Raw genomic sequence first — 9,560 nt, forward strand, 5'->3', positions numbered from 1 at the left:
GCTAAATAAAAAGCAGCAGAAACCTCTTCAGATGCAAATGGCCCTGTCTGACAGTTTTGAAGAGAGCAGTGGATCTCCCAACACGGAGGCTGAGATTTGAGAACAGACAGACTGCCTGCTCAAGTGGGTCCCTGAGCCCTGAGTAGCCTAACTGGGAGACATCCCCTACTAGGTGTAGACTGACATCCCACACCTCACACGGCGGGGTACACCCCTGAGACGAAGCTTCCAGAGCAAGAATCAGACAGGAACACTCGCTGTTCAGCAATATTCTATCTTCTGCAGCCTCTGCTGCTGATACCCAGGTGGACCTCAAGGAATCTCCAACAGACCTACAGCTGAGAGTCCTGACTGTTAGAAGGAAAACTAACAAACAGAAAGGACACCCACACCAAAACCCCATCAGTACATCACCAGCATCAAAGACCAAAGGCAGATAAAACCACAAAGATGGGGAAAAAGCAGGGCAGAAAAGCTGGAAATTCAAAAAATAAAAGCACATTTCCCCCTCCAAAGGAACACAGCTCATCACCAGCAACGGATCAAAGTTGGACGGAGGAAATGACTTTGACAAGGTGAGAGAAGATGGCTTCAGTCCATCGAACTTCTCAGAGCTAAAGGAGGAATTACATACCCAGCGCAAAGAAACTAAAAATCTTGAAAAAAGAATGGAAGAATGGATAACTAGAATAATCAATGCAGAGAAGGCCATAAACGAACTGACGGAGATAAAAACCATGACACGAGAAATACGTGACAAATGCACATGCTTCAGTAACTGACTCAATCAACTGGAAGAAAGAGTATCAGCAATTGAGGATCAAATGAATGAAATGAAGCGAGAGGAGAAACCAAAAGAAAAAAGAAGAAAAAGAAATGAACAAAGCCTGCAAGAAGTATGGGATTATGTAAAAAGACCAAATCTACGTCTGATTGGGGTGCCTGAAAGTGAGGGGGAAAATGGAACCAAGTTGGAAAACACTCTTCAGGATATCGTCCAGGAGAACTTCCCCAACCCAGTAAGGCAGGCTAACATTCAAATTCAGGAAATACAAGGAATGCCACAAAGATACTCCTCAAGAAGAGCAACTCCACGACACATAATTGTCAAATTCACCAAAGTTGAAATGAAGGAAAAACTGTTAAGGGCAGCCAGAGAGAAAGGTCGGGTTACCCACAAAGGGAAGCCCATCAGACTAACAGCAGATCTCTCGGCAGAAACTCTACAAGCCAGAAGAGAGTGGGGGCCAATATTCAACATTCTTAAAGAAAAGAATTTTAAACCCAGAATTTCATATCCAGCCACACTAAGTTTCATCAGTGAAAGAGAAATAAAATCCTTTACAGATAAGCAAATGCTTAGAGATTTTGTCACCACCAGGCCTGCCCTACAAGAGACCCTGAAGGAAAGGAACAACCTGTACCAGCCATTGCAAAAACATGCCAAAATATAAAGTCCATCGATGCTAGGAAGAAACCGCATCAACTAACGAGAAAAATAACCAGCTAATATCACAATGACAGGATCAAGTTCACACATAACAATATTAACCTTAAATGTAAATGGACTAAATGGTCCAATTAAAAGACACAGACTGGCAAATCGGATAAAGAGTCAAAACGCATCAGTTTATTCAGGAGACTCATCTCACATGCAGAGACACACATAGGCTCAAAATAAAGGGATGGAGGAAGATCTACCGAGCAAATAGAGAACAAAAAAAAGTAGGGGTTGCAATCCTAGTCCCTGATAAAACAAACTTTAAACCATCACCATCAAAGATCAAAAGAGACAAAGAAGGCCATTACATAATGGTAAAGGGATCAATTCAACAGGAAGAGCTAACTATCCGAAATATATATGCACCCAATACAGGAGCACCCAGATTCATAAAGCAAGTCCTTAGAGACTTACAAAGAGACTTAGTCTCCCATACAATAATAATGGGAGACTTCAACACCCCACTGTCAACATTAGACAGATCAACGAGACAGAATGTTAATAAGGATATCCAGGAATTGAACACAACTCGACACCAAGTGGACCTAATAGACATCTATAGAACTCTCCACCCCAAATCAACAGAATATACATTCTTCTCAGCACCACATCACACTTATTTGTAAACTGACCACATATTTGGAAGTAAAGCACTCCTCAGCAAATGTACAAAAACAGAAATTATAATAAACTGTCTCTCAGACCACAGTGCAATCAAACTAGAACTCAGGACTAAGAAACTCAATCAAAACCGCTCAACTACATGGAAACTGAACAACTTGCTCCTGAATGACTACTGGGTACAGAACAAAATGAAGGCAGGAATAAAGATTTTCTTTGAAACCAATGAGAACAAAGATACAACATACCAGAATCTCTGGGACACATTTAAAGCGGTGTGTAGAGGGAAATTTATAGCACTAAATGCCCACAGGAGAAAGCTGGAAAGATCTAAAATTGACACCCTAACATCACAATTAAAAAAACTAGAGAAGCAAGAGCAAACACATTCAAAAGCTAGCAGAAAGCAAGAAATAACTAACATCAGAGCAGAACTGAAGGAGATAGAGACACAAAAAAACCCTCCAAAAAACTGATGAATCAGGAGCTGGTTTTCTGAAAAGATCAACAAAATTGACAGACCGCTAGCAAAACTAATAAAGAAGAAAAGAGAAGAATGAAATAGACGCAATAAAAAATGATAACGGGGATATCACCACCGACCCCACAGAAATACAAACTACCATCAGAGAATACAATAAACACCTCTATGCAAATAAACTAGAAAACCTAGAAGAAATGGATAATTTCCTGGACACTTACACTCTCCCAAAACTAAACCAGGAAGAAGCTGAATCCCTGAATAGACCAATAGCAGACTCTGAAATTGAAGCAATAATTAATAGCCTACCAACCAAAAAAAGTCCAGGACCAGACGGATTCACAGCCAAATTCTACCAGAGGTACAAAGAGGAGCTGATACCATTTCTTCTGAAACTATTCCAATCAATAGAAAAAGAGAGAATCTTCCCTAACTCATTTTATGAGGCCAGCATCATCCTGATACCAAAGCCTGGCAGAGACACAACAAAAAAAGAGAATTTTAGATTAATATCCCAGATGAACATCGATGCAAAAATTCTCAATAAAATACTGGCAAACTGAATCCAGCAGCACATCAAAAAACTTACCCACTGTGATCAAGTGGGCTTCATCCCTAGGATGCAAGGATGGTTCCACATATGCAAATCAATAAACGTAATCCAGCATATAAACAGAACCAAAGACAAAAACCATATGATTATCTCAATAGATGCAGAAAAGGCCTTTGACAAAATTCAACAGCCCTTCATGCTAAAAACTATCAATAAATTCGGTATTGATGGAACGTATCTCAAAATAATAAAAGCTACTTATGACAAACCCACAGCCAATATCATATTGAATGGGCAAAAATTGGAAGCATTCCCTTTGAAAACTGGCACAAGACAGGGTTGCCCTCTCTCACCACTCCTATTCAACATAGTGTTGGAAGTTCTGCCCGGGGCAATCAGGCAAGAGAAAGAAATCAATGGTATTCAGTTAGAAAAAGAAGAAGTCAAATTGTCGCTGTTTGCAGATGACATGATTGTATATTTAGAAAACCCCATCATCTCAGCCCAAAATCTCCTTAAGCTGATAAGCAGCTTCAGCAAAGTCTCAGGATACAAAATTGATGTGCAAAAATCACAAGCATTCTTATACAACAGTAACAGACAAACAGAGAGCCAAATCAGGAATGAACTTTCATTCACAATTGCTTCAAAGAGAATAAAATACCTAGGAATCCAACTTACAAGGGATGTAAAGGACCTCTTTAAGGAGAACTACAAACCACTGCTCAGTGAAATAAAAGAGGACACAAACAAATGGAAGAACATTCCATGCTCATGGATAGGAAGAATCAATATCGTGAAAATATCCATACTGCCCTAGGTAATTTATAGATTCAATGCCATCCCCATCAAGCTACCAATGAGTTTCTTCACAGAATTGGAAAAAACTACTTTAAAGTTCATATGGGACCATAAAAGAGCCTGCATAGCCAAGACAATCCTAAGCAAAAAGAACAATGCTGGAGGCATCACACTCTACTACAACGCTTCAGTAAACAAAACAACATTGTACTGGTACCAAAACAGATATATAGACCAATGGAACAGAACAGAGGCCTCAGAAATAACACCACACATCTACAACCATCTGATCTATGACAAACCTGACAGAAACAAGAAACGAGGAAAGGATTCACTATTTAATAAATGGTGGTGGGAAAACTGGCTAGCCATATGTAGGAAGCTGAAACTGGATGTCTTCCTTACCCCTTATACAAAAATTAATTCAAGATGGATTAAAGACTTAAATGTTAGACCTAAAATCATAAAAACCCCAGAAGAAAACCTAGGCAATACCATTCAGGACATAGGCATGGGCAAGCTCTTCATGACCAAAACACCAAAAGCAATGGCAACAGAAGCCAAAATAGACAAATCTGATCTAATTAAACTAAAGAGCTTCTGCACAGCAAAAGAAACTACCATCAGAGTGAACAGGCAATTGTTTGCAATCTACCCATCTGACAAAGGGCCAATGTCCAGAAGCTAAAAAGAGCTCTAACAAATTTACAGGAAAAAAACAAACAACCCCATCAAAAACTGGGCAAAGGATATGAACAGACACTTCTCAAAAGATTCCACCAGAAATATCTAAAGGATAAAGTAGTATAGCTTTATATTACTTTTAGTATACTTTTTATTGAATTGTACTATATGAAAAGAAGATGACACAAATATGTATATTTGCTAAATTTTCACAAACTGAATGTAGTCATAAAAGCAGCACCCAGAGCAGAAGACCATGTTACCAGGACTTCTTTGTTTCTCCTTGTAAGTCACAAGCCTACTACCAATGGTAACTACTCTCCTGACGACATAGATGCATTTGCCTGGTTTTATACTTAATACATATGAAGAGAGAGTTCCAGTTGTTTTACATCCTCAACAACACTTGGTATTTTTCATCTAAACCTGAACATACCTTAATGTGCATAAAAAAGAGAAGGCCATAAGACTAGAGAATCTACATTTTTTATAAGAAGCATCAAGCATGTTTGCTTTTGGCACCAGAAAATGACAGTAACTTGGTTATACTGGATAGTATGCAAACATGCCCTTTGCTCAGGAGGGTGATACTATTTTCTAAGGCTATACATTATATTTCTTCTTAAAAAGATAGTCTGAAATGGGGTTGATTTATTAGTTGATGTTAGTACCTCTGCTTGCAAAATGTGCAGAGACATGAGAGACTCAGACAGAATCATTTCCCAACAATTTTGACTTGCACATACTAGTTTTTAAATGTTAAACTATCCCTAAACGTCTGGAATAAAGACACTGTGGGGGTTATCCTGTTTAAATCATTGGATTTAACTTGCTAGCATTTTATTAAGGATTTTTTCGCATCACATTTATGAGCAAAGTTTATAAATTTTACTTTCCTGAGATATCCTTATTAGGTTTTAAAATTAATATTATGTTGGCTTTATAAAATATGTTAAGTATTATTCCTTCTTTTTTATTTTCTGAATGATTTTGTATATGAGTTATTACTTGTTTGCAAGAATTACCTAGTAAGGGTGTTTGGAGGCTTTTTCTTAGTGGAAAGCGTTTTAATTACTTTTAATAACAAAACCACAGATTAATATATTTCCCATTTTTCTTCAGTTAATTTAGTTAAGTTGTATTGTTGAAGAATTTGTCCTTTCTGTTTATATTACCAAATTTGTCAATGCAGTTTTTCAAAGTATTTATATCTGTAGGAATTTTTTCTCTTCTAATCATTCTTAATATTCATTATTTTCTTTTAAAATTCTTTATCACCTTTGATAGCAGTTTATCAATTATTACTCTTTTTAAATAATCAACTCTGGCTTTATTTCTCCGATTGCATCTCTGTCTCCTATTTCCTTAATTCCTGTCCTTAATTCTTATTTCTTTTTTCTATTTTCTTTAGGTTTAATTTGCCGATTTTTTTTTAGCTTACTGAGAGGATATTTTAAGATACCACCTTTCAGCCTTGTTTTCTGTAAATGCAGTTAAATTTATGCAGTTCTCTGCAAGCACTGATGTAACTATATACTACAAATTTTGATATGTATCTTACATGCTTCTGTTCTAGATAGAATATAATTTAAGCTCCAAAATATTATGGTTCTAAAGTCAACCTTTATTTATACTTATCTATGCGGGTTTTTGTTTTTGTTTTTGTTTTGATGTTTTTCATTTCTTCCTGCATTTCCATTTTTCCACATGGGAGCACTTGCTTTTTCTGCCATAAGACTTCCTTTAGTTTTTATTTACTGGAAATGTACTGGTGATGAATGTTTTCTCTGTTTTTGGTTTTGTCTTTTTTTTTTTTTTTGTCTGAAAACATTTTAAAATTTTTGTCTTCACTTTTGAAAACTATTTTTGCTGTATTCATAGTAGGTATGAAGTTATATTCATTCAACACTATTAAGACAACATGCCATTGACTTCTGGTTTTTACTGTTTTAAATTAACACTTCAATATCAGTTATTTTATTTTCTTTTAAGGTAAAATATCTTCTAGTTTTTTTTTATTTTTTTCTACCTATCAATGTTTAGCATCTGTGGTTTTAGCAAGTGCTTAATTATGACTTTTTTGTATTTATTGTATCTTTTTGTGTTGTGAAACTTCATAGTATTGGGTAATTATTGGTTTTATCTATTTTAATATTGTCCTGCATAATTCTATCTCTTCTTGCCTTCTGAGATTTGTTGAGTGTGCTTTATGTGTTTCCTTTTTAAAAGTGTTCTTACCATGATAAATATCATTTTAAAAAGTAAAAGAAAAATTAGGAAGAAAACACCAATGAAACCTCTGGATTTTTTTGGAGAACATTCTTTTTTATTATTATTATACTTTAAGTTCTAGGGTACATGTGCACAACGTGCAGGTTTGTTACATATGTATACATGTGCAGTGTTGGTTTGCTGCACCCATTAACTCGTCATTTACATTAGATATTTCTCCTAATGCTATTCCTCCCCCATCCCCTCACTCCATGACAGGCCTCGGTGTGTGATGTTCCCCGCCCTGTGTCCAAGCGTTCTCATTGTTCAATTCCCACGTATGAGTGAGAACATGCAGTGTTTAGTTTTCTGTCTTTGCGATAGTTTGCTCAGAATGATGGTTTCCAGCTGCATCCATGTTGCTACAAAGGACGTGAACTCATTCTTTTTAATGGCTGCATAGTATTCCATGGTGTATATATGCCACATTTTCTTAATCCATTCTGTCACTGATGGACATTTGGGTTGGGTCCAAGTCTCGGCTGTTGTGAATAGTGCCGCAATAAACATACCTGTGCATATGTCTTTATAGCAGCATGATTTATAATCCTTTGGGTATATACCCAGTAATGGGAGGGCTGGGTCAAATGGTATTTCTAGTTCTAGATCCTTGAGGAATCGCCACACTGTCTTCCACAATGGTTGAACTAGTTTACAGTCCCACCAACAGTGTAAAAGCATTCCTATTTCTTCACATCCTCTTTTTGGAGAAAATTCTTAAGAATTTTTACAATAGGTACTGGACTATAGTAATTTTCACTTTCTTCTTGTGTTAATTTTGACAATTTGTGTTTTTCACGGAGTCTGAGAATTTTTATTGAAGTTTCCAAATGTATTAGCAAAATGATTTTGTTTTGTTCTCTTATTTTATTATTTTTTCACAGAATCTTAGGCCTGATATGGGTAGTTTGCATTTTTCTCTATTATTCCTGATTAGTCTTGCTGATAGTTCAACTTTATTTGTATTTTAAAAGAGTTAACTTTTGGTCTTTAAAATGTCTCTCTCAGAATCGCTATTCTTGGGGCAGGGAGAGCACAGGGATTATGGGACTTTGCATTGGAACTCAGTGCTGCCCTAGTGCATTGGAAAGCAATGCAGGACAAAATTCAGCCATTGCTCATAGAGAGAACATTTAGACCAGCCCTAGACATAAGAGATGGTCTAAAAAGTCATGTTCATCCCAGCAGTTAGAACCTGAACTCTGGCTAGCCTAACCACCACAAGCTAATGGGCTCTGGGGTCCTCAATAAAGTTGAAATACAGGCTAGGCCAGAAAGACTGCAATTCCTGGACAAGTCCTTATGCTGTGCTGGGTTTGAAGCCAGTGGACTTGTGGTGCATGTGACCCACTGAGACACCAGTTGTGGTGGCCAAGGGAGTGCTTACGTCACCCTTGCCTCAACCCCAGGCAGTGCAGCTTGCAGCTCCCAGAGAGACTCCTTTCTTCCTCTGGAGGAAAGGAGAGGGGAGACTAAAAAGGACTTTGTCTTACAACTTTAGCCACAGTAAAATAAAGCATTAACTAGAGTCCTAAAGCCCCCATTCCAGGGCCTCACACCTGGATGGCATTTCTAAACACACCCTGGGCCAGTAGAGAACCTGCTGTCCTGAAGGGAAGGACCCAGTCCTAGCAGGATTCATTTCCTCCTGACTAAAGTGTCCTTGGTCCATGAATAAACATCTGCAGTAGCCAGGAAATAGTTGTCACAGGCCATGAGTGAGACCCAATGCTGTGCTAGTTTCAGGTCTGACCCAGCACACTCCCAGTCATGGTGGCCACAAGGCTACTTGTGTCACTAGTCTCCCAATCCTAGGCAACCCAACAAGGAGAGACAGACTTCATTTGTTTGGTAGAAAGTAAAGGAAGAGGACATGAGACTCTGTCTGGTAATCCAGAGAATTATCTCAGATCTTACCCAAGATCACCAAGGCAATACCTCTACAAGTCTGCAAAGTCATAGAATTACTGAGCATCAGTAAAGCAGATACATCTACAGTGACCAAGGACTTAGATCACAACACCTGACTCACTTTGAATACTTGGAAAGCCTTCTCAAGAAGGATGGGTACAAACTAGCCCAGAATGCAAATATTACAACAAATATTTAACACTTTAATTCCTGGACATCAGCAAATATTCGTGACCACCGAGACCATACAGAAAAACAGGACCTCACCAAATGAACTAAATAATGCACCAGTGACCAACACGAGTAACAGAGATATGTAAACTTTCAGACAAATAATTCAGCATAATTGTCTCAAGAAAACTTAAATTCAAGATAACATAGAGAAAGAATTCAAAATTCTATCAGATAAATTTAACAAAGATATTAAAATATCTTTGTTTTAAAATAATCAATTAGAAATTCTGGAGCTGAAAAATACAATTGTCATACTGAAGAATATCACAGTCCTTAAGCAATACAATTGATCAAGCAGAAGAAAGAATTACTGATCTTGGAGACAGGCTATTTGAAAATACATTGTCAGAAGAGAGAAAAGAAAAAAGAATAAAAAACAATGAAGCATGCCTACAGGATCTAGAAATTGCCTCAAAGCACAAATAAAATAGTTACTGGCCTTAAATAGGAGGTAGAGGAAGAAACAGGGATAGAAAGTATATTCAAAGGGATAAAAACAGAGA

This window comes from Rhinopithecus roxellana, chromosome 2 (genome assembly GCF_007565055.1).
Source record: "Rhinopithecus roxellana isolate Shanxi Qingling chromosome 2, ASM756505v1, whole genome shotgun sequence".
Taxonomy (NCBI): domain Eukaryota; kingdom Metazoa; phylum Chordata; class Mammalia; order Primates; family Cercopithecidae; genus Rhinopithecus; species Rhinopithecus roxellana.